This window comes from Haliotis asinina, chromosome 7, assembly GCF_037392515.1.
Source record: "Haliotis asinina isolate JCU_RB_2024 chromosome 7, JCU_Hal_asi_v2, whole genome shotgun sequence".
NCBI classification, from domain to species: Eukaryota; Metazoa; Mollusca; class Gastropoda; order Lepetellida; family Haliotidae; genus Haliotis; species Haliotis asinina.
The window spans coordinates 41871308-41895816 of NC_090286.1; the positions used below are offsets into that span (position 1 = coordinate 41871308).

A 24509-nucleotide genomic window follows, 5' to 3' on the forward strand; every position below is an offset into this window, starting at 1 on the left:
TACTTTCCTTGTAAATGGCGTAGCATTTCCATTAGGCGTGCGAGTGAGGGAACATCGGTAGCGATACACAGCTTTACCCAGATAATTACACAAAGTGCGGCATGACTAAACACGCAAATGGCTTCACAACACCTTCAACCATTATGATATCCGCACTGTCGCCTCACTCACGACCGCACTTTACCAGTAGGTATATTTATGTGGGTGTTTACAGTATTTCATTTCCTCTTTAAATTTCAAATCCCATCTCACTTCAAGAATTCATTCTTTATCGCCTTTCAAATATCGTTCAATGTTTTCCTTGTATTCCACACATATATTGACACCTTCATTGACCACGATGCACTCGAATAGTGACAGTGATCATACACAACAAGGGACAAATGAAAATACACCGAGTTTATATGTTATCTTCTGTCTATTTAGCCAGTTACTCCTTCTTCAAACAATCCACATGAAAATAGTTTGGATGCCTCTGGTTCATGCATCGAATTGCCAAGCAGACAAAATAACGGACGGAGACCATCGTTGCTGTAAAACATCTCGTTTATGTTTAGGAGTTCATGAGTTATGAAAAATACAACATGTAGAAATATGTTGTGTCACTAATATATGTGCGATGGCTGCCGGATGACAACTGAATAACCATCAATCCGGCATATCTTTTATTCGGTTAACATCATAGCACATTGGCATACGTTATAATTAGGAGTACAATTAAATAATAGTGAATGTTTATATGATGACGTCACATAAAGGTGATGCATCATATGACTCCTAAAACTATACACAGTCGGTGTTGATAATATAAGGATTGTTTTCAGAGATGATGTGTCTAAAATACCCACCAGTAGTTATGTGTCAGTCCATAATCATTCTCTTACAGTTTCATTTCTACTTATATATTATCACAAATAGAACAACATACAATTTTCTTTCAGTGTTGGGTAATGTCACAAACATCTGATGTTTTTAACTGAACATCCAACGTATCATAAAGTCAATTGTCACATGTACTTTATTTTGCCCCTCAGTATACAATTAACAACTTAAGTAATGGCACAATACATGGTATATGCTCCACTGGTGCTCTTTTTGAGAAAAGATATCTTTTTCTAAACAGTCATATTAAATAAGGCAATTTACACAAATGAATTGCATTATTGGGGAGACAACTGGTCGTTACGTACTAGTATATCATACTACCTACGCCACAAAGGAAAGTATTCTTGATTATATTTTCAAATGACCGTATCAATCCATGCAAATGTCCCCCAAGCTCCGTATATTGGAGCCAATTTGACAAATGTTTCTAAGCCTGAAGATGAAAAATGCAGCATTTTCATGGAATTTTCTCAGTGTGATTTTGAAAGATACACAAGTGATTGATTTCTTACAACTATCCGCTTATACAGATTTGAGTATGGAATTTGTCCAGCCAAAATAACCCTCCTCCCTTGCTATCTTTTGTCAAACTGTTTATTTACTCCAACTTACAAGATAGTTTCATTCACAAACTGTCTTGTCAATACACGGATGAAAACACTCCTAAAATTTGATGGATAAAAGCTTATTTCCTATGACGAAAATATTTAGAAGCATTTAGGAATTCTTATACCAGAAATAAACTTTAATTTGCCACTTAATCTGGTGTAAGAATTCATTCTAACAATGACGACTTCAAGAAATAGGAAAATAATTATGAAAGAAAAACTATAAAAAGATGTGTCAGAAGTGGGATTCGAACCCACGCCCACATTCGTGGACCAGAACACCCAACCTCTATCACAGAGAAGGCATAGCCTTGAGTCTGGCGCCTTAGACCACTCGGCCATCCTGACAGCTGATCAAAAACAATCGCTACAGCATATTTACTACTGATACATTGTATAATCGAGGCCATCCATGCTCGTTTTACACTTCTTGTGGAATTTAAGTCACATAACTACATGCATGATACATTAACTGTCAGACAAGTCCTTCTTCAAAGTTTGCATCATGCAACCCTGCAAATGGATTGCGCAACTCCGTGTATTTCAATTCTGGCTTCATTCACTGTACCAAAAGGAAAAGGTCACTCAGTATTTACTATTCCAGTTTACTTGGCAACACCAGACAAGGGCTTTTCACAAAACGTCATTACAGTTTCCAAATGTCTTTACATTTGGAAATTTAAAATGAGAGGGAAAAAGTTCCCGCGAGGCGGATTTGAACCACCGACCTAAGGATGTCAGCTTACTCTTTCCACTACAGTCCTCCGCTCTACCAACTGAGCTATCACGGGGCTGACTAAATGATGTCACAACGTTATGCGATCACTCAGTCAGTGCGTACATTCCATTATACAAACTGATTTCCCTACAGTACTTTCCTTGTAAATGGCGTAGCATTTCCATTAGGCGTGCGAGTGAGGGAACATCGGTAGCGATACACAGCTTTACCCAGATAATTACACAAAGTGCGGCATGACTAAACACGCAAATGGCTTCACAACACCTTCAACCATTATGATATCCGCACTGTCGCCTCACTCACGACCGCACTTTACCGGTAGGTATATTTATGTGGGTGTTTACAGTATTTCATTTCCTCTTTAAATTTCAAATCCCATCTCACTTCAAGAATTCATTCTTTATCGCCTTTCAAATATCGTTCAATGTTTTCCTTGTATTCCACACATATAGTGACACCTTCATCGACCACGATGCACTCGAATAGTGACAGTGATCATACACAACAAGGGACAAATGAAAATACACCGAGTTTATATGTTATCTTCTGTCTATTTAGCCAGTTACTCCTTCTTCAAACAATCCACATGAAAATAGTTTGGATGCCTCTGGTTCATGCATCGAATTGCCAAGCAGACAAAATAACGGACGGAGACCATCGTTGCTGTAAAACATCTCGTTTATGTTTAGGAGTTCATGAGTTATGAAAAATACAACATGTAGAAATATGTTGTGTCACTAATATATGTGCGATGGCTGCCGGATGACAACTGAATAACCATCAATCCGGCATATCTTTTATTCGGTTAACATCATAGCACATTGGCATACGTTATAATTAGGAGTACAATTAAATAATAGTGAATGTTTATATGATGACGTCACATAAAGGTGATGCATCATATGACTCCTAAAACTATACACAGTCGGTGTTGATAATATAAGGATTGTTTTCAGAGATGATGTGTCTAAAATACCCACCAGTAGTTATGTGTCAGTCCATAATCATTCTCTTACAGTTTCATTTCTACTTATATATTATCACAAATAGAACAACATACAATTTTCTTTCAGTGTTGGGTAATGTCACAAACATCTGATGTTTTTAACTGAACATCCAACGTATCATAAAGTCAATTGTCACATGTACTTTATTTTGCCCCTCAGTATACAATTAACAACTTAAGTAATGGCACAATACATGGTATATGCTCCACTGGTGCTCTTTTTGAGAAAAGATATCTTTTTCTAAACAGTCATATTAAATAAGGCAATTTACACAAATGAATTGCATTATTGGGGAGACAACTGGTCGTTACGTACTAGTATATCATACTACCTACGCCACAAAGGAAAGTATTCTTGATTATATTTTCAAATGACCGTATCAATCCATGCAAATGTCCCCCAAGCTCCGTATATTGGAGCCAATTTGACAAATGTTTCTAAGCCTGAAGATGAAAAATGCAGCATTTTCATGGAATTTTCTCAGTGTGATTTTGAAAGATACACAAGTGATTGATTTCTTACAACTATCCGCTTATACAGATTTGAGTATGGAATTTGTCCAGCCAAAATAACCCTCCTCCCTTGCTATCTTTTGTCAAACTGTTTATTTACTCCAACTTACAAGATAGTTTCATTCACAAACTGTCTTGTCAATACACGGATGAAAACACTCCTAAAATTTGATGGATAAAAGCTTATTTCCTATGACGAAAATATTTAGAAGCATTTAGGAATTCTTATACCAGAAATAAACTTTAATTTGCCACTTAATCTGGTGTAAGAATTCATTCTAACAATGACGACTTCAAGAAATAGGAAAATAATTATGAAAGAAAAACTATAAAAAGATGTGTCAGAAGTGGGATTCGAACCCACGCCCACATTCGTGGACCAGAACACCCAACCTCTATCACAGAGAAGGCATAGCCTTGAGTCTGGCGCCTTAGACCACTCGGCCATCCTGACAGCTGATCAAAAACAATCGCTACAGCATATTTACTACTGATACATTGTATAATCGAGGCCATCCATGCTCGTTTTACACTTCTTGTGGAATTTAAGTCACATAACTACATGCATGATACATTAACTGTCAGACAAGTCCTTCTTCAAAGTTTGCATCATGCAACCCTGCAAATGGATTGCGCAACTCCGTGTATTTCAATTCTGGCTTCATTCACTGTACCAAAAGGAAAAGGTCACTCAGTATTTACTATTCCAGTTTACTTGGCAACACCAGACAAGGGCTTTTCACAAAACGTCATTACAGTTTCCAAATGTCTTTACATTTGGAAATTTAAAATGAGAGGGAAAAAGTTCCCGCGAGGCGGATTTGAACCACCGACCTAAGGATGTCAGCTTACTCTTTCCACTACAGTCCTCCGCTCTACCAACTGAGCTATCACGGGGCTGACTAAATGATGTCACAACGTTATGCGATCACTCAGTCAGTGCGTACATTCCATTATACAAACTGATTTCCCTACAGTACTTTCCTTGTAAATGGCGTAGCATTTCCATTAGGCGTGCGAGTGAGGGAACATCGGTAGCGATACACAGCTTTACCCAGATAATTACACAAAGTGCGGCATGACTAAACACGCAAATGGCTTCACAACACCTTCAACCATTATGATATGCGCACTGTAGCCTCACTCACGACCGCACTTTACCGGTAGGTATATTTATGTGGGTGTTTACAGTATTTCATTTCCTCTTTAAATTTCAAATCCCATCTCACTTCAAGAATTCATTCTTTATCGCCTTTCAAATATCGTTCAATGTTTTCCTTGTATTCCACACATATATTGACACCTTCATCGACCACGATGCACTCGAATAGTGACAGTGATCATACACAACAAGGGACAAATGAAAATACACCGAGTTTATATGTTATCTTCTGTCTATTTAGCCAGTTACTCCTTCTTCAAACAATCCACATGAAAATAGTTTGGATGCCTCTGGTTCATGCATCGAATTGCCAAGCAGACAAAATAACGGACGGAGACCATCGTTGCTGTAAAACATCTCGTTTATGTTTAGGAGTTCATGAGTTATGAAAAATACAACATGTAGAAATATGTTGTGTCACTAATATATGTGCGATGGCTGCCGGATGACAACTGAATAACCATCAATCCGGCATATCTTTTATTCGGTTAACATCATAGCACATTGGCATACGTTATAATTAGGAGTACAATTAAATAATAGTGAATGTTTATATGATGACGTCACATAAAGGTGATGCATCATATGACTCCTAAAACTATACACAGTCGGTGTTGATAATATAAGGATTGTTTTCAGAGATGATGTGTCTAAAATACCCACCAGTAGTTATGTGTCAGTCCATAATCATTCTCTTACAGTTTCATTTCTACTTATATATTATCACAAATAGAACAACATACAATTTTCTTTCAGTGTTGGGTAATGTCACAAACATCTGATGTTTTTAACTGAACATCCAACGTATCATAAAGTCAATTGTCACATGTACTTTATTTTGCCCCTCAGTATACAATTAACAACTTAAGTAATGGCACAATACATGGTATATGCTCCACTGGTGCTCTTTTTGAGAAAAGATATCTTTTTCTAAACAGTCATATTAAATAAGGCAATTTACACAAATGAATTGCATTATTGGGGAGACAACTGGTCGTTACGTACTAGTATATCATACTACCTACGCCACAAAGGAAAGTATTCTTGATTATATTTTCAAATGACCGTATCAATCCATGCAAATGTCCCCCAAGCTCCGTATATTGGAGCCAATTTGACAAATGTTTCTAAGCCTGAAGATGAAAAATGCAGCATTTTCATGGAATTTTCTCAGTGTGATTTTGAAAGATACACAAGTGATTGATTTCTTACAACTATCCGCTTATACAGATTTGAGTATGGAATTTGTCCAGCCAAAATAACCCTCCTCCCTTGCTATCTTTTGTCAAACTGTTTATTTACTCCAACTTACAAGATAGTTTCATTCACAAACTGTCTTGTCAATACACGGATGAAAACACTCCTAAAATTTGATGGATAAAAGCTTATTTCCTATGACGAAAATATTTAGAAGCATTTAGGAATTCTTATACCAGAAATAAACTTTAATTTGCCACTTAATCTGGTGTAAGAATTCATTCTAACAATGACGACTTCAAGAAATAGGAAAATAATTATGAAAGAAAAACTATAAAAAGATGTGTCAGAAGTGGGATTCGAACCCACGCCCACATTCGTGGACCAGAACACCCAACCTCTATCACAGAGAAGGCATAGCCTTGAGTCTGGCGCCTTAGACCACTCGGCCATCCTGACAGCTGATCAAAAACAATCGCTACAGCATATTTACTACTGATACATTGTATAATCGAGGCCATCCATGCTCGTTTTACACTTCTTGTGGAATTTAAGTCACATAACTACATGCATGATACATTAACTGTCAGACAAGTCCTTCTTCAAAGTTTGCATCATGCAACCCTGCAAATGGATTGCGCAACTCCGTGTATTTCAATTCTGGCTTCATTCACTGTACCAAAAGGAAAAGGTCACTCAGTATTTACTATTCCAGTTTACTTGGCAACACCAGACAAGGGCTTTTCACAAAACGTCATTACAGTTTCCAAATGTCTTTACATTTGGAAATTTAAAATGAGAGGGAAAAAGTTCCCGCGAGGCGGATTTGAACCACCGACCTAAGGATGTCAGCTTACTCTTTCCACTACAGTCCTCCGCTCTACCAACTGAGCTATCACGGGGCTGACTAAATGATGTCACAACGTTATGCGATCACTCAGTCAGTGCGTACATTCCATTATACAAACTGATTTCCCTACAGTACTTTCCTTGTAAATGGCGTAGCATTTCCATTAGGCGTGCGAGTGAGGGAACATCGGTAGCGATACACAGCTTTACCCAGATAATTACACAAAGTGCGGCATGACTAAACACGCAAATGGCTTCACAACACCTTCAACCATTATGATATCCGCACTGTCGCCTCACTCACGACCGCACTTTACCGGTAGGTATATTTATGTGGGTGTTTACAGTATTTCATTTCCTCTTTAAATTTCAAATCCCATCTCACTTCAAGAATTCATTCTTTATCGCCTTTCAAATATCGTTCAATGTTTTCCTTGTATTCCACACATATAGTGACACCTTCATCGACCACGATGCACTCGAATAGTGACAGTGATCATACACAACAAGGGACAAATGAAAATACACCGAGTTTATATGTTATCTTCTGTCTATTTAGCCAGTTACTCCTTCTTCAAACAATCCACATGAAAATAGTTTGGATGCCTCTGGTTCATGCATCGAATTGCCAAGCAGACAAAATAACGGACGGAGACCATCGTTGCTGTAAAACATCTCGTTTATGTTTAGGAGTTCATGAGTTATGAAAAATACAACATGTAGAAATATGTTGTGTCACTAATATATGTGCGATGGCTGCCGGATGACAACTGAATAACCATCAATCCGGCATATCTTTTATTCGGTTAACATCATAGCACATTGGCATACGTTATAATTAGGAGTACAATTAAATAATAGTGAATGTTTATATGATGACGTCACATAAAGGTGATGCATCATATGACTCCTAAAACTATACACAGTCGGTGTTGATAATATAAGGATTGTTTTCAGAGATGATGTGTCTAAAATACCCACCAGTAGTTATGTGTCAGTCCATAATCATTCTCTTACAGTTTCATTTCTACTTATATATTATCACAAATAGAACAACATACAATTTTCTTTCAGTGTTGGGTAATGTCACAAACATCTGATGTTTTTAACTGAACATCCAACGTATCATAAAGTCAATTGTCACATGTACTTTATTTTGCCCCTCAGTATACAATTAACAACTTAAGTAATGGCACAATACATGGTATATGCTCCACTGGTGCTCTTTTTGAGAAAAGATATCTTTTTCTAAACAGTCATATTAAATAAGGCAATTTACACAAATGAATTGCATTATTGGGGAGACAACTGGTCGTTACGTACTAGTATATCATACTACCTACGCCACAAAGGAAAGTATTCTTGATTATATTTTCAAATGACCGTATCAATCCATGCAAATGTCCCCCAAGCTCCGTATATTGGAGCCAATTTGACAAATGTTTCTAAGCCTGAAGATGAAAAATGCAGCATTTTCATGGAATTTTCTCAGTGTGATTTTGAAAGATACACAAGTGATTGATTTCTTACAACTATCCGCTTATACAGATTTGAGTATGGAATTTGTCCAGCCAAAATAACCCTCCTCCCTTGCTATCTTTTGTCAAACTGTTTATTTACTCCAACTTACAAGATAGTTTCATTCACAAACTGTCTTGTCAATACACGGATGAAAACACTCCTAAAATTTGATGGATAAAAGCTTATTTCCTATGACGAAAATATTTAGAAGCATTTAGGAATTCTTATACCAGAAATAAACTTTAATTTGCCACTTAATCTGGTGTAAGAATTCATTCTAACAATGACGACTTCAAGAAATAGGAAAATAATTATGAAAGAAAAACTATAAAAAGATGTGTCAGAAGTGGGATTCGAACCCACGCCCACATTCGTGGACCAGAACACCCAACCTCTATCACAGAGAAGGCATAGCCTTGAGTCTGGCGCCTTAGACCACTCGGCCATCCTGACAGCTGATCAAAAACAATCGCTACAGCATATTTACTACTGATACATTGTATAATCGAGGCCATCCATGCTCGTTTTACACTTCTTGTGGAATTTAAGTCACATAACTACATGCATGATACATTAACTGTCAGACAAGTCCTTCTTCAAAGTTTGCATCATGCAACCCTGCAAATGGATTGCGCAACTCCGTGTATTTCAATTCTGGCTTCATTCACTGTACCAAAAGGAAAAGGTCACTCAGTATTTACTATTCCAGTTTACTTGGCAACACCAGACAAGGGCTTTTCACAAAACGTCATTACAGTTTCCAAATGTCTTTACATTTGGAAATTTAAAATGAGAGGGAAAAAGTTCCCGCGAGGCGGATTTGAACCACCGACCTAAGGATGTCAGCTTACTCTTTCCACTACAGTCCTCCGCTCTACCAACTGAGCTATCACGGGGCTGACTAAATGATGTCACAACGTTATGCGATCACTCAGTCAGTGCGTACATTCCATTATACAAACTGATTTCCCTACAGTACTTTCCTTGTAAATGGCGTAGCATTTCCATTAGGCGTGCGAGTGAGGGAACATCGGTAGCGATACACAGCTTTACCCAGATAATTACACAAAGTGCGGCATGACTAAACACGTAAATGGCTTCACAACACCTTCAACCATTATGATATGCGCACTGTCGCCTCACTCACGACCGCACTTTACCGGTAGGTATATTTATGTGGGTGTTTACAGTATTTCATTTCCTCTTTAAATTTCAAATCCCATCTCACTTCAAGAATTCATTCTTTATCGCCTTTCAAATATCGTTCAATGTTTTCCTTGTATTCCACACATATATTGACACCTTCATCGACCACGATGCACTCGAATAGTGACAGTGATCATACACAACAAGGGACAAATGAAAATACACCGAGTTTATATGTTATCTTCTGTCTATTTAGCCAGTTACTCCTTCTTCAAACAATCCACATGAAAATAGTTTGGATGCCTCTGGTTCATGCATCGAATTGCCAAGCAGACAAAATAACGGACGGAGACCATCGTTGCTGTAAAACATCTCGTTTATGTTTAGGAGTTCATGAGTTATGAAAAATACAACATGTAGAAATATGTTGTGTCACTAATATATGTGCGATGGCTGCCGGATGACAACTGAATAACCATCAATCCGGCATATCTTTTATTCGGTTAACATCATAGCACATTGGCATACGTTATAATTAGGAGTACAATTAAATAATAGTGAATGTTTATATGATGACGTCACATAAAGGTGATGCATCATATGACTCCTAAAACTATACACAGTCGGTGTTGATAATATAAGGATTGTTTTCAGAGATGATGTGTCTAAAATACCCACCAGTAGTTATGTGTCAGTCCATAATCATTCTCTTACAGTTTCATTTCTACTTATATATTATCACAAATAGAACAACATACAATTTTCTTTCAGTGTTGGGTAATGTCACAAACATCTGATGTTTTTAACTGAACATCCAACGTATCATAAAGTCAATTGTCACATGTACTTTATTTTGCCCCTCAGTATACAATTAACAACTTAAGTAATGGCACAATACATGGTATATGCTCCACTGGTGCTCTTTTTGAGAAAAGATATCTTTTTCTAAACAGTCATATTAAATAAGGCAATTTACACAAATGAATTGCATTATTGGGGAGACAACTGGTCGTTACGTACTAGTATATCATACTACCTACGCCACAAAGGAAAGTATTCTTGATTATATTTTCAAATGACCGTATCAATCCATGCAAATGTCCCCCAAGCTCCGTATATTGGAGCCAATTTGACAAATGTTTCTAAGCCTGAAGATGAAAAATGCAGCATTTTCATGGAATTTTCTCAGTGTGATTTTGAAAGATACACAAGTGATTGATTTCTTACAACTATCCGCTTATACAGATTTGAGTATGGAATTTGTCCAGCCAAAATAACCCTCCTCCCTTGCTATCTTTTGTCAAACTGTTTATTTACTCCAACTTACAAGATAGTTTCATTCACAAACTGTCTTGTCAATACACGGATGAAAATACTCCTAAAATTTGATGGATAAAAGCTTATTTCCTATGACGAAAATATTTAGAAGCATTTAGGAATTCTTATACCAGAAATAAACTTTAATTTGCCACTTAATCTGGTGTAAGAATTCATTCTAACAATGACGACTTCAAGAAATAGGAAAATAATTATGAAAGAAAAACTATAAAAAGATGTGTCAGAAGTGGGATTCGAACCCACGCCCACATTCGTGGACCAGAACACCCAACCTCTATCACAGAGAAGGCATAGCCTTGAGTCTGGCGCCTTAGACCACTCGGCCATCCTGACAGCTGATCAAAAACAATCGCTACAGCATATTTACTACTGATACATTGTATAATCGAGGCCATCCATGCTCGTTTTACACTTCTTGTGGAATTTAAGTCACATAACTACATGCATGATACATTAACTGTCAGACAAGTCCTTCTTCAAAGTTTGCATCATGCAACCCTGCAAATGGATTGCGCAACTCCGTGTATTTCAATTCTGGCTTCATTCACTGTACCAAAAGGAAAAGGTCACTCAGTATTTACTATTCCAGTTTACTTGGCAACACCAGACAAGGGCTTTTCACAAAACGTCATTACAGTTTCCAAATGTCTTTACATTTGGAAATTTAAAATGAGAGGGAAAAAGTTCCCGCGAGGCGGATTTGAACCACCGACCTAAGGATGTCAGCTTACTCTTTCCACTACAGTCCTCCGCTCTACCAACTGAGCTATCACGGGGCTGACTAAATGATGTCACAACGTTATGCGATCACTCAGTCAGTGCGTACATTCCATTATACAAACTGATTTCCCTACAGTACTTTCCTTGTAAATGGCGTAGCATTTCCATTAGGCGTGCGAGTGAGGGAACATCGGTAGCGATACACAGCTTTACCCAGATAATTACACAAAGTGCGGCATGACTAAACACGCAAATGGCTTCACAACACCTTCAACCATTATGATATCCGCACTGTCGCCTCACTCACGACCGCACTTTACCGGTAGGTATATTTATGTGGGTGTTTACAGTATTTCATTTCCTCTTTAAATTTCAAATCCCATCTCACTTCAAGAATTCATTCTTTATCGCCTTTCAAATATCGTTCAATGTTTTCCTTGTATTCCACACATATAGTGACACCTTCATCGACCACGATGCACTCGAATAGTGACAGTGATCATACACAACAAGGGACAAATGAAAATACACCGAGTTTATATGTTATCTTCTGTCTATTTAGCCAGTTACTCCTTCTTCAAACAATCCACATGAAAATAGTTTGGATGCCTCTGGTTCATGCATCGAATTGCCAAGCAGACAAAATAACGGACGGAGACCATCGTTGCTGTAAAATATCTCGTTTATGTTTAGGAGTTCATGAGTTATGAAAAATACAACATGTAGAAATATGTTGTGTCACTAATATATGTGCGATGGCTGCCGGATGACAACTGAATAACCATCAATCCGGCATATCTTTTATTCGGTTAACATCATAGCACATTGGCATACGTTATAATTAGGAGTACAATTAAATAATAGTGAATGTTTATATGATGACGTCACATAAAGGTGATGCATCATATGACTCCTAAAACTATACACAGTCGGTGTTGATAATATAAGGATTGTTTTCAGAGATGATGTGTCTAAAATACCCACCAGTAGTTATGTGTCAGTCCATAATCATTCTCTTACAGTTTCATTTCTACTTATATATTATCACAAATAGAACAACATACAATTTTCTTTCAGTGTTGGGTAATGTCACAAACATCTGATGTTTTTAACTGAACATCCAACGTATCATAAAGTCAATTGTCACATGTACTTTATTTTGCCCCTCAGTATACAATTAACAACTTAAGTAATGGCACAATACATGGTATATGCTCCACTGGTGCTCTTTTTGAGAAAAGATATCTTTTTCTAAACAGTCATATTAAATAAGGCAATTTACACAAATGAATTGCATTATTGGGGAGACAACTGGTCGTTACGTACTAGTATATCATACTACCTACGCCACAAAGGAAAGTATTCTTGATTATATTTTCAAATGACCGTATCAATCCATGCAAATGTCCCCCAAGCTCCGTATATTGGAGCCAATTTGACAAATGTTTCTAAGCCTGAAGATGAAAAATGCAGCATTTTCATGGAATTTTCTCAGTGTGATTTTGAAAGATACACAAGTGATTGATTTCTTACAACTATCCGCTTATACAGATTTGAGTATGGAATTTGTCCAGCCAAAATAACCCTCCTCCCTTGCTATCTTTTGTCAAACTGTTTATTTACTCCAACTTACAAGATAGTTTCATTCACAAACTGTCTTGTCAATACACGGATGAAAACACTCCTAAAATTTGATGGATAAAAGCTTATTTCCTATGACGAAAATATTTAGAAGCATTTAGGAATTCTTATACCAGAAATAAACTTTAATTTGCCACTTAATCTGGTGTAAGAATTCATTCTAACAATGACGACTTCAAGAAATAGGAAAATAATTATGAAAGAAAAACTATAAAAAGATGTGTCAGAAGTGGGATTCGAACCCACGCCCACATTCGTGGACCAGAACACCCAACCTCTATCACAGAGAAGGCATAGCCTTGAGTCTGGCGCCTTAGACCACTCGGCCATCCTGACAGCTGATCAAAAACAATCGCTACAGCATTTTTACTACTGATACATTGTATAATCGAGGCCATCCATGCTCGTTTTACACTTCTTGTGGAATTTAAGTCACATAACTACATGCATGATACATTAACTGTCAGACAAGTCCTTCTTCAAAGTTTGCATCATGCAACCCTGCAAATGGATTGCGCAACTCCGTGTATTTCAATTCTGGCTTCATTCACTGTACCAAAAGGAAAAGGTCACTCAGTATTTACTATTCCAGTTTACTTGGCAACACCAGACAAGGGTTTTTCACAAAACGTCATTACAGTTTCCAAATGTCTTTACATTTGGAAATTTAAAATGAGAGGGAAAAAGTTCCCGCGAGGCGGATTTGAACCACCGACCTAAGGATGTCAGCTTACTCTTTCCACTACAGTCCTCCGCTCTACCAACTGAGCTATCACGGGGCTGACTAAATGATGTCACAACGTTATGCGATCACTCAGTCAGTGCGTACATTCCATTATACAAACTGATTTCCCTACAGTACTTTCCTTGTAAATGGCGTAGCATTTCCATTAGGCGTGCGAGTGAGGGAACATCGGTAGCGATACACAGCTTTACCCAGATAATTACACAAAGTGCGGCATGACTAAACACGCAAATGGCTTCACAACACCTTCAACCATTATGATATCCGCACTGTCGCCTCACTCACGACCGCACTTTACCGGTAGGTATATTTATGTGGGTGTTTACAGTATTTCATTTCCTCTTTAAATTTCAAATCCCATCTCACTTCAAGAATTCATTCTTTATCGCCTTTCAAATATCGTTCAATGTTTTCCTTGTATTCCACACATATAGTGACACCTTCATCGACCACGATGCACTCGAATAGTGACAGTGATCATACACAACAAGGGACAAATGAAAATACACCGAGTTTATATGTTATCTTCTGTCTATTTAGCCAGTTACTCCTTCTTCAAACAATCCACATGAAAATAGTTTGGATGCCTCTGGTTCATGCATCGAATTGCCAAGCAGACAAAATAACGGACGGAGACCATCGTTGCTGTAAAACATCTCGTTTATGTTTAGGAGTTCATGAGTTATGAAAAATACAACATGTAGAAATATGTTGTGTCACTAATATATGTGCGATGGCTGCCGGATGACAACTGAATAACCATCAATCCGGCATATCTTTTATTCGGTTAACATCATAGCACATTGGCATACGTTATAATTAGGAGTACAATTAAATAATAGTGAATGTTTATATGATGACGTCACATAAAGGTGATGCATCATATGACTCCTAAAACTATACACAGTCGGTGTTGATAATATAAGGATTGTTTTCAGAGATGATGTGTCTAAAATACCCACCAGTAGTTATGTGTCAGTCCATAATCATTCTCTTACAGTTTCATTTCTACTTATATATTATCACAAATAGAACAACATACAATTTTCTTTCAGTGTTGGGTAATGTCACAAACATCTGATGTTTTTAACTGAACATCCAACGTATCATAAAGTCAATTGTCACATGTACTTTATTTTGCCCCTCAGTATACAATTAACAACTTAAGTAATGGCACAATACATGGTATATGCTCCACTGGTGCTCTTTTTGAGAAAAGATATCTTTTTCTAAACAGTCATATTAAATAAGGCAATTTACACAAATGAATTGCATTATTGGGGAGACAACTGGTCGTTACGTACTAGTATATCATACTACCTACGCCACAAAGGAAAGTATTCTTGATTATATTTTCAAATGACCGTATCAATCCATGCAAATGTCCCCCAAGCTCCGTATATTGGAGCCAATTTGACAAATGTTTCTAAGCCTGAAGATGAAAAATGCAGCATTTTCATGGAATTTTCTCAGTGTGATTTTGAAAGATACACAAGTGATTGATTTCTTACAACTATCCGCTTATACAGATTTGAGTATGGAATTTGTCCAGCCAAAATAACCCTCCTCCCTTGCTATCTTTTGTCAAACTGTTTATTTACTCCAACTTACAAGATAGTTTCATTCACAAACTGTCTTGTCAATACACGGATGAAAACACTCCTAAAATTTGATGGATAAAAGCTTATTTCCTATGACGAAAATATTTAGAAGCATTTAGGAATTCTTATACCAGAAATAAACTTTAATTTGCCACTTAATCTGGTGTAAGAATTCATTCTAACAATGACGACTTCAAGAAATAGGAAAATAATTATGAAAGAAAAACTATAAAAAGATGTGTCAGAAGTGGGATTCGAACCCACGCCCACATTCGTGGACCAGAACACCCAACCTCTATCACAGAGAAGGCATAGCCTTGAGTCTGGCGCCTTAGACCACTCGGCCATCCTGACAGCTGATCAAAAACAATCGCTACAGCATATTTACTACTGATACATTGTATAATCGAGGCCATCCATGCTCGTTTTACACTTCTTGTGGAATTTAAGTCACATAACTACATGCATGATACATTAACTGTCAGACAAGTCCTTCTTCAAAGTTTGCATCATGCAACCCTGCAAATGGATTGCGCAACTCCGTGTATTTCAATTCTGGCTTCATTCACTGTACCAAAAGGAAAAGGTCACTCAGTATTTACTATTCCAGTTTACTTGGCAACACCAGACAAGGGCTTTTCACAAAACGTCATTACAGTTTCCAAATGTCTTTACATTTGGAAATTTAAAATGAGAGGGAAAAAGTTCCCGCGAGGCGGATTTGAACCACCGACCTAAGGATGTCAGCTTACTCTTTCCACTACAGTCCTCCGCTCTACCAACTGAGCTATCACGGGGCTGACTAAATGATGTCACAACGTTATGCGATCACTCAGTCAGTGCGTACATTCCATTATACAAACTGATTTCCCTACAGTACTTTCCTTGTAAATGGCGTAGCATTTCCATTAGGCGTGCGAGTGAGGGAACATCGGTAGCGATACACAGCTTTACCCAGATAATTACACAAAGTGCGGCATGACTAAACACGCAAATGGCTTCACAACACCTTCAACCATTATGATATGCGCACTGTCGCCTCACTCACGACCGCACTTTACCGGTAGGTATATTTATGTGGGTGTTTACAGTATTTCATTTCCTCTTTAAATTTCAAATCCCATCTCACTTCAAGAATTCATTCTTTATCGCCTTTCAAATATCGTTCAATGTTTTCCTTGTATTCCACACATATAGTGACACCTTCATCGACCACGATGCACTCGAATAGTGACAGTGATCATACACAACAAGGGACAAATGAAAATACACCGAGTTTATATGTTATCTTCTGTCTATTTAGCCAGTTACTCCTTCTTCAAACAATCCACATGAAAATAGTTTGGATGCCTCTGGTTCATGCATCGAATTGCCAAGCAGACAAAATAACGGACGGAGACCATCGTTGCTGTAAAACATCTCGTTTATGTTTAGGAGTTCATGAGTTATGAAAAATACAACATGTAGAAATATGTTGTGTCACTAATATATGTGCGATGGCTGCCGGATGACAACTGAATAACCATCAATCCGGCATATCTTTTATTCGGTTAACATCATAGCACATTGGCATACGTTATAATTAGGAGTACAATTAAATAATAGTGAATGTTTATATGATGACGTCACATAAAGGTGATGCATCATATGACTCCTAAAACTATACACAGTCGGTGTTGATAATATAAGGATTGTTTTCAGAGATGAAGTGTCTAAAATACCCACCAGTAGTTTTGTGTCAGTCCATAATCATTCTCTTACAGTTTCATTTCTACTTATATATTATCACAAATAGAACAACATACAATTTTCTTTCAGTGTTGGGTAATGTCACAAACATCTGATGTTTTTAACTGAACATCCAACGTATCATAAAGTCAATTGTCACATGTACTTTATTTTGCCCCTCAGTATACAATTAACAACTTAAGTAATGGCACAATACATGGTATATGCTCCACTGGTGCTCTTTTTGAGAAAAGATATCTTTTTCTAAACAGTCATATTAAATAAGGCAATTTACACAAATGAATTGCATTATTGGGGAGACAACTGGTCGTTACGTACTAGTATATCATACTACCTACGCCACAAAGGAAAGTATTCTTGATTATATTTTCAAATGACCGTATCAATCCATGCAAATGTCCCCCAAGCTCCGTATATTGGAGCCAATTTGACAAATGTTTCTAAGCCTGAAGATGAAAAATGCAGCATTTTCATGGAATTTTCTCAGTGTGATTTTGAAAGATACACAAGTGATTGATTTCTTACAACTATCCGCTTATACAGATTTGAGTATGGAATTTGTCCAGCCAAAATAACCCTCCTCCCTTGCTATCTTTTGTCAAACTGTTTATTTACTCCAACTTACAAGATAGTTTCATTCACAAACTGTCTTGTCAATACACGGATGAAAACACTCCTAAAATTTGATGGATAAAAGCTTATTTCCTATGACGAAAATATTTAGAAGCATTTAGGAATTCTTATACCAGAAATAAACTTTAATTTGCCACTTAATCTGGTGTAAGAATTCATTCTAACAATGACAACTTCAAGAAATAGGAAAATAATTACGAAAGAAAAACTATAAAAAGATGTGTCAGAAGTGGGATTCGAACCCACGCCCACATTCGTGGACCAGAACACCCAACCTCTATCACAGAGAAGGCATAGCCTTGAGTCTGGCGCCTTAGACCACTCGGCCATCCTGACAGCTGATCAAAAACAATCGCTACAGCATATTTACTACTGATACATTGTATAATCGAGGCCATCCATGCTCGTTCTACACTTCTTGTGGAATTTAAGTCACATAACTACATGCATGATACATTAACTGTCAGACAAGTCCTTCTTCAAAGTTTGCATCATGCAACCCTGCAAATGGATTGTGCAACTCCGTGTATTTCAATTCTGGCTTCATTCACTGTACCAAAAGGAAAAGGTCACTCAGTATTTACTATTCCAGTTTACTTGGCAACACCAGACAAGGGCTTTTCACAAAACGTCATTACAGTTTCCAAATGTCTTTACATTTGGAAATTTAAAATGAGAGGGAAAAAGTTCCCGCGAGGCGGATTTGAACCACCGACCTAAGGATGTCAGCTTACTCTTTCCACTACAGTCCTCCGCTCTACCAACTGAGCTATCACGGGGCTGACTAAATGATGTCACAACGTTATGCGATCACTCAGTCAGTGCGTACATTCCATTATACAAACTGATTTCCCTACAGTACTTTCCTTGTAAATGGCGTAGCATTTCCATTAGGCGTGCGAGTGAGGGAACATCGGTAGCGATACACAGCTTTACCCAGATAATTACACAAAGTGCGGCATGACTAAACACGTAAATGGCTTCACAACACCTTCAACCATTATGATATGCGCACTGTCGCCTCACTCACGACCGCACTTTACCGGTAGGTATATTTATGTGGGTGTTTACAGTATTTCATTTCCTCTTTAAATTTCAAATCCCATCTCACTTCAAGAATTCATTCTTTATCGCCTTTCAAATATCGTTCAATGTTTTCCTTGTATTCCACACATATATTGACACCTTCATCGACCACGATGCACTCGAATAGTGACAGTGATCATACACAACAAGGGACAAATGAAAATACACCGAGTTTATATGTTATCTTCTGTCTATTTAGCCAGTTACTCCTTCTTCAAACAATCCACATGAAAATAGTTTGGATGCCTCTGGTTCATGCATCGAATTGCCAAGCAGACAAAATAACGGACGGAGACCATCGTTGCTGTAAAACATCTCGTTTATGTTTAGGAGTTCATGAGTTATGAAAAATACAACATGTAGAAATATGTTGTGTCACTAATATATGTGCGATGGCTGCCGGATGACAACTGAATAACCATCAATCCGGCATATCATTTATTCGGTTAACATCATAGCACATTGGCATACGTTATAATTAGGAGTACAATTAAATAATAGTGAATGTTTATATGATGACGTCACATAAAGGTGATGCATCATATGACTCCTAAAACTATACACAGTCGGTGTTGATAATATAAGGATTGTTTTCAGAGATGATGTGTCTAAAATACCCACCAGTAGTTATGTGTCAGTCCATAATCATTCTCTTACAGTTTCATTTCTACTTATATATTATCACAAATAGAACAACATACAATTTTCTTTCAGTGTTGGGTAATGTCACAAACATCTGATGTTTTTAACTGAACATCCAACGTATCATAAAGTCAATTGTCACATGTACTTTATTTTGCCCCTCAGTATACAATTAACAACTTAAGTAATGGCACAATACATGGTATATGCTCCACTGGTGCTCTTTTTGAGAAAAGATATCTTTTTCTAAACAGTCATATTAAATAAGGCAATTTACACAAATGAATTGCATTATTGGGGAGACAACTGGTCGTTACGTACTAGTATATCATACTACCTACGCCACAAAGGAAAGTATTCTTGATTATATTTTCAAATGACCGTATCAATCCATGCAAATGTCCCCCAAGCTCCGTATATTGGAGCCAATTTGACAAATGTTTCTAAGCCTGAAGATGAAAAATGCAGCATTTTCATGGAATTTTCTCAGTGTGATTTTGAAAGATACACAAGTGATTGATTTCTTACAACTATCCGCTTATACAGATTTGAGTATGGAATTTGTCCAGCCAAAATAACCCTCCTCCCTTGCTATCTTTTGTCAAACTGTTTATTTACTCCAACTTACAAGATAGTTTCATTCACAAACTGTCTTGTCAATACACGGATGAAAACACTCCTAAAATTTGATGGATAAAAGCTTATTTCCTATGACGAAAATATTTAGAAGCATTTAGGAATTCTTATACCAGAAATAAACTTTAATTTGCCACTTAATCTGGGGTAAGAATTCATTCTAACAATGACGACTTCAAGAAATAGGAAAATAATTACGAAAGAAAAACTATAAAAAGATGTGTCAGAAGTGGGATTCGAACCCACGCCCACATTCGTGGACCAGAACACCCAACCTCTATCACAGAGAAGGCATAGCCTTGAGTCTGGCGCCTTAGACCACTCGGCCATCCTGACAGCTGATCAAAAACAATCGCTACAGCATATTTACTACTGATACATTGTATAATCGAGGCCATCCATGCTCGTTTTACACTTCTTGTGGAATTTAAGTCACATAACTACATGCATGATACATTAACTGTCAGACAAGTCCTTCTTCAAAGTTTGCATCATGCAACCCTGCAAATGGATTGCGCAACTCCGTGTATTTCAATTCTGGCTTCATTCACTGTACCAAAAGGAAAAGGTCACTCAGTATTTACTATTCCAGTTTACTTGGCAACACCAGACAAGGGCTTTTCACAAAACGTCATTACAGTTTCCAAATGTCTTTACATTTGGAAATTTAAAATGAGAGGGAAAAAGTTCCCGCGAGGCGGATTTGAACCACCGACCTAAGGATGTCAGCTTACTCTTTCCACTACAGTCCTCCGCTCTACCAACTGAGCTATCACGGGGCTGACTAAATGATGTCACAACGTTATGCGATCACTCAGTCAGTGCGTACATTCCATTATACAAACTGATTTCCCTACAGTACTTTCCTTGTAAATGGCGTAGCATTTCCATTAGGCGTGCGAGTGAGGGAACATCGGTAGCGATACACAGCTTTACCCAGATAATTACACAAAGTGCGGCATGACTAAACACGTAAATGGCTTCACAACACCTTCAACCATTATGATATGCGCACTGTCGCCTCACTCACGACCGCACTTTACCGGTAGGTATATTTATGTGGGTGTTTACAGTATTTCATTTCCTCTTTAAATTTCAAATCCCATCTCACTTCAAGAATTCATTCTTTATCGCCTTTCAAATATCGTTCAATGTTTTCCTTGTATTCCACACATATATTGACACCTTCATCGACCACGATGCACTCGAATAGTGACAGTGATCATACACAACAAGGGACAAATGAAAATACACCGAGTTTATATGTTATCTTCTGTCTATTTAGCCAGTTACTCCTTCTTCAAACAATCCACATGAAAATAGTTTGGATGCCTCTGGTTCATGCATCGAATTGCCAAGCAGACAAAATAACGGACGGAGACCATCGTTGCTGTAAAACATCTCGTTTATGTTTAGGAGTTCATGAGTTATGAAAAATACAACATGTAGAAATATGTTGTGTCACTAATATATGTGCGATGGCTGCCGGATGACAACTGAATAACCATCAATCCGGCATATCTTTTATTCGGTTAACATCATAGCACATTGGCATACGTTATAATTAGGAGTACAATTAAATAATAGTGAATGTTTATATGATGACGTCACATAAAGGTGATGCATCATATGACTCCTAAAACTATACACAGTCGGTGTTGATAATATAAGGATTGTTTTCAGAGATGATGTGTCTAAAATACCCACCAGTAGTTATGTGTCAGTCCATAATCATTCTCTTACAGTTTCATTTCTACTTATATATTATCACAAATAGAACAACATACAATTTTCTTTCAGTGTTGGGTAATGTCACAAACATCTGATGTTTTTAACTGAACATCCAACGTATCATAAAGTCAATTGTCACATGTACTTTATTTTGCCCCTCAGTATACAATTAACAACTTAAGTAATGGCACAATACATGGTATATGCTCCACTGGTGCTCTTTTTGAGAAAAGATATCTTTTTCTAAACAGTCATATTAAATAAGGCAATTTACACAAATGAATTGCATTATTGGGGAGACAACTGGTCGTTACGTACTAGTATATCATACTACCTACGCCACAAAGGAAAGTATTCTTGATTATATTTTCAAATGACCGTATCAATCCATGCAAATGTCCCCCAAGCTCCGTATATTGGAGCCAATTTGACAAATGTTTCTAAGCCTGAAGATGAAAAATGCAGCATTTTCATGGAATTTTCTCAGTGTGATTTTGAAAGATACACAAGTGATTGATTTCTTACAACTATCCGCTTATACAGATTTGAGTATGGAATTTGTCCAGCCAAAATAACCCTCCTCCTTTGCTATCTTTTGTCAAACTGTTTATTTACTCCAACTTACAAGATAGTTTCATTCACAAACTGTCTTGTCAATACACGGATGAAAACACTCCTAAAATTTGATGGATAAAAGCTTATTTCCTATGACGAAAATATTTAGAAGCATTTAGGAATTCTTATACCAGAAATAAACTTTAATTTGCCACTTAATCTGGGGTAAGAATTCATTCTAACAATGACGACTTCAAGAAATAGGAAAATAATTACGAAAGAAAAACTATAAAAAGATGTGTCAGAAGTGGGATTCGAACCCACGCCCACATTCGTGGACCAGAACACCCAACCTCTATCACAGAGAAGGCATAGCCTTGAGTCTGGCGCCTCAGACCACTCGGCCATCCTGACAGCTGATCAAAAACAATCGCTACAGCAAATTTACTACTGATACATTGTATAATCGAGGCCATCCATGCTCGTTTTACACTTCTTGTGGAATTTAAGTCACATAACTACATGCATGATACATTAACTGTCAGACAAGTCCTTCTTCAAAGTTTGCATCATGCAACCCTGCAAATGGATTGCGCAACTCCGTGTATTTCAATTCTGGCTTCATTCACTGTACCAAAAGGAAAAGGTCACTCAGTATTTACTATTCCAGTTTACTTGGCAACACCAGACAAGGGCTTTTCACAAAACGTCATTACAGTTTCCAAATGTCTTTACATTTGGAAATTTAAAATGAGAGGGAAAAAGTTCCCGCGAGGCGGATTTGAACCACCGACCTAAGGATGTCAGCTTACTCTTTCCACTACAGTCCTCCGCTCTACCAACTGAGCTATCACGGGGCTGACTAAATGATGTCACAACGTTATGCGATCACTCAGTCAGTGCGTACATTCCATTATACAAACTGATTTCCCTACAGTACTTTCCTTGTAAATGGCGTAGCATTTCCATTAGGCGTGCGAGTGAGGGAACATCGGTAGCGATACACAGCTTTACCCAGATAATTACACAAAGTGCGGCATGACTAAACACGTAAATGGCTTCACAACACCTTCAACCATTATGATATGCGCACTGTCGCCTCACTCACGACCGCACTTTACCGGTAGGTATATTTATGTGGGTGTTTACAGTATTTCATTTCCTCTTTAAATTTCAAATCCCATCTCACTTCAAGAATTCATTCTTTATCGCCTTTCAAATATCGTTCAATGTTTTCCTTGTATTCCACACATATATTGACACCTTCATCGACCACGATGCACTCGAATAGTGACAGTGATCATACACAACAAGGGACAAATGAAAATACACCGAGTTTATATGTTATCTTCTGTCTATTTAGCCAGTTACTCCTTCTTCAAACAATCCACATGAACATAGTTTGGATGCCTCTGGTTCATGCATCGAATTGCCAAGCAGACAAAATAACGGACGGAGACCATCGTTGCTGTAAAACATCTCGTTTATGTTTAGGAGTTCATGAGTTATGAAAAATACAACATGTAGAAATATGTTGTGTCACTAATATATATGCGATGGCTGCCGGATGACAACTGAATAACCATCAATCCGGCATATCTTTTATTCGGTTAACATCATAGCACATTGGCATACGTTATAATTAGGAGTACAATTAAATAATAGTGAATGTTTATATGATGACGTCACATAAAGGTGATGCATCATATGACTCCTAAAACTATACACAGTCGGTGTTGATAATATAAGGATTGTTTTCAGAGATGATGTGTCTAAAATACCCACCAGTAGTTATGTGTCAGTCCA

General features: G+C 37.4%; 20 non-coding genes across 20 annotated transcripts; all 20 read right to left on the bottom strand.

Moving 5' to 3' along the window:
• Positions 1-1726: 1726 nt before the first annotated feature.
• On the bottom strand, positions 1727-1841 carry Trnal-caa (transfer RNA leucine (anticodon CAA)). The gene is made up of 2 exons: positions 1804-1841; positions 1727-1772 (listed from the first exon to the last, which is right to left on the bottom strand). It is a non-coding gene; the product is annotated as a tRNA-Leu (tRNA).
• Positions 1842-2193: 352 nt separating this feature from the next.
• On the bottom strand, positions 2194-2284 carry Trnay-gua (transfer RNA tyrosine (anticodon GUA)). Its single transcript is given in 2 exon segments — positions 2194-2229; positions 2248-2284. It is a non-coding gene; the product is annotated as a tRNA-Tyr (tRNA).
• Positions 2285-4090: 1806 nt separating this feature from the next.
• Positions 4091-4205, bottom strand: Trnal-caa (transfer RNA leucine (anticodon CAA)). Its single transcript has 2 exons — positions 4168-4205; positions 4091-4136 (listed from the first exon to the last, which is right to left on the bottom strand). It is a non-coding gene; the product is annotated as a tRNA-Leu (tRNA).
• Positions 4206-4557: 352 nt separating this feature from the next.
• Positions 4558-4648, bottom strand: Trnay-gua (transfer RNA tyrosine (anticodon GUA)). The gene is given in 2 exon segments: positions 4558-4593; positions 4612-4648. It is a non-coding gene; the product is annotated as a tRNA-Tyr (tRNA).
• A 1806-nt stretch (positions 4649-6454) lies between these two features.
• On the bottom strand, positions 6455-6569 carry Trnal-caa (transfer RNA leucine (anticodon CAA)). Its single transcript has 2 exons — positions 6532-6569; positions 6455-6500 (listed from the first exon to the last, which is right to left on the bottom strand). It is a non-coding gene; the product is annotated as a tRNA-Leu (tRNA).
• Positions 6570-6921: 352 nt separating this feature from the next.
• Positions 6922-7012, bottom strand: Trnay-gua (transfer RNA tyrosine (anticodon GUA)). Its single transcript is given in 2 exon segments — positions 6922-6957; positions 6976-7012. It is a non-coding gene; the product is annotated as a tRNA-Tyr (tRNA).
• A 1806-nt stretch (positions 7013-8818) lies between these two features.
• Positions 8819-8933, bottom strand: Trnal-caa (transfer RNA leucine (anticodon CAA)). Its single transcript has 2 exons — positions 8896-8933; positions 8819-8864 (listed from the first exon to the last, which is right to left on the bottom strand). It is a non-coding gene; the product is annotated as a tRNA-Leu (tRNA).
• Positions 8934-9285: 352 nt separating this feature from the next.
• On the bottom strand, positions 9286-9376 carry Trnay-gua (transfer RNA tyrosine (anticodon GUA)). The gene is given in 2 exon segments: positions 9286-9321; positions 9340-9376. It is a non-coding gene; the product is annotated as a tRNA-Tyr (tRNA).
• A 1806-nt stretch (positions 9377-11182) lies between these two features.
• Positions 11183-11297, bottom strand: Trnal-caa (transfer RNA leucine (anticodon CAA)). The gene is made up of 2 exons: positions 11260-11297; positions 11183-11228 (listed from the first exon to the last, which is right to left on the bottom strand). It is a non-coding gene; the product is annotated as a tRNA-Leu (tRNA).
• A 352-nt stretch (positions 11298-11649) lies between these two features.
• On the bottom strand, positions 11650-11740 carry Trnay-gua (transfer RNA tyrosine (anticodon GUA)). Its single transcript is given in 2 exon segments — positions 11650-11685; positions 11704-11740. It is a non-coding gene; the product is annotated as a tRNA-Tyr (tRNA).
• A 1806-nt stretch (positions 11741-13546) lies between these two features.
• On the bottom strand, positions 13547-13661 carry Trnal-caa (transfer RNA leucine (anticodon CAA)). Its single transcript has 2 exons — positions 13624-13661; positions 13547-13592 (listed from the first exon to the last, which is right to left on the bottom strand). It is a non-coding gene; the product is annotated as a tRNA-Leu (tRNA).
• Positions 13662-14013: 352 nt separating this feature from the next.
• Positions 14014-14104, bottom strand: Trnay-gua (transfer RNA tyrosine (anticodon GUA)). The gene is given in 2 exon segments: positions 14014-14049; positions 14068-14104. It is a non-coding gene; the product is annotated as a tRNA-Tyr (tRNA).
• A 1806-nt stretch (positions 14105-15910) lies between these two features.
• On the bottom strand, positions 15911-16025 carry Trnal-caa (transfer RNA leucine (anticodon CAA)). Its single transcript has 2 exons — positions 15988-16025; positions 15911-15956 (listed from the first exon to the last, which is right to left on the bottom strand). It is a non-coding gene; the product is annotated as a tRNA-Leu (tRNA).
• A 352-nt stretch (positions 16026-16377) lies between these two features.
• Positions 16378-16468, bottom strand: Trnay-gua (transfer RNA tyrosine (anticodon GUA)). The gene is given in 2 exon segments: positions 16378-16413; positions 16432-16468. It is a non-coding gene; the product is annotated as a tRNA-Tyr (tRNA).
• A 1806-nt stretch (positions 16469-18274) lies between these two features.
• Trnal-caa (transfer RNA leucine (anticodon CAA)) lies at positions 18275-18389 on the bottom strand. Its single transcript has 2 exons — positions 18352-18389; positions 18275-18320 (listed from the first exon to the last, which is right to left on the bottom strand). It is a non-coding gene; the product is annotated as a tRNA-Leu (tRNA).
• Positions 18390-18741: 352 nt separating this feature from the next.
• Trnay-gua (transfer RNA tyrosine (anticodon GUA)) lies at positions 18742-18832 on the bottom strand. The gene is given in 2 exon segments: positions 18742-18777; positions 18796-18832. It is a non-coding gene; the product is annotated as a tRNA-Tyr (tRNA).
• A 1806-nt stretch (positions 18833-20638) lies between these two features.
• Trnal-caa (transfer RNA leucine (anticodon CAA)) lies at positions 20639-20753 on the bottom strand. The gene is made up of 2 exons: positions 20716-20753; positions 20639-20684 (listed from the first exon to the last, which is right to left on the bottom strand). It is a non-coding gene; the product is annotated as a tRNA-Leu (tRNA).
• A 352-nt stretch (positions 20754-21105) lies between these two features.
• Trnay-gua (transfer RNA tyrosine (anticodon GUA)) lies at positions 21106-21196 on the bottom strand. The gene is given in 2 exon segments: positions 21106-21141; positions 21160-21196. It is a non-coding gene; the product is annotated as a tRNA-Tyr (tRNA).
• A 1806-nt stretch (positions 21197-23002) lies between these two features.
• Trnal-caa (transfer RNA leucine (anticodon CAA)) lies at positions 23003-23117 on the bottom strand. Its single transcript has 2 exons — positions 23080-23117; positions 23003-23048 (listed from the first exon to the last, which is right to left on the bottom strand). It is a non-coding gene; the product is annotated as a tRNA-Leu (tRNA).
• A 352-nt stretch (positions 23118-23469) lies between these two features.
• Positions 23470-23560, bottom strand: Trnay-gua (transfer RNA tyrosine (anticodon GUA)). Its single transcript is given in 2 exon segments — positions 23470-23505; positions 23524-23560. It is a non-coding gene; the product is annotated as a tRNA-Tyr (tRNA).
• Positions 23561-24509: the final 949 nt, after the last annotated feature.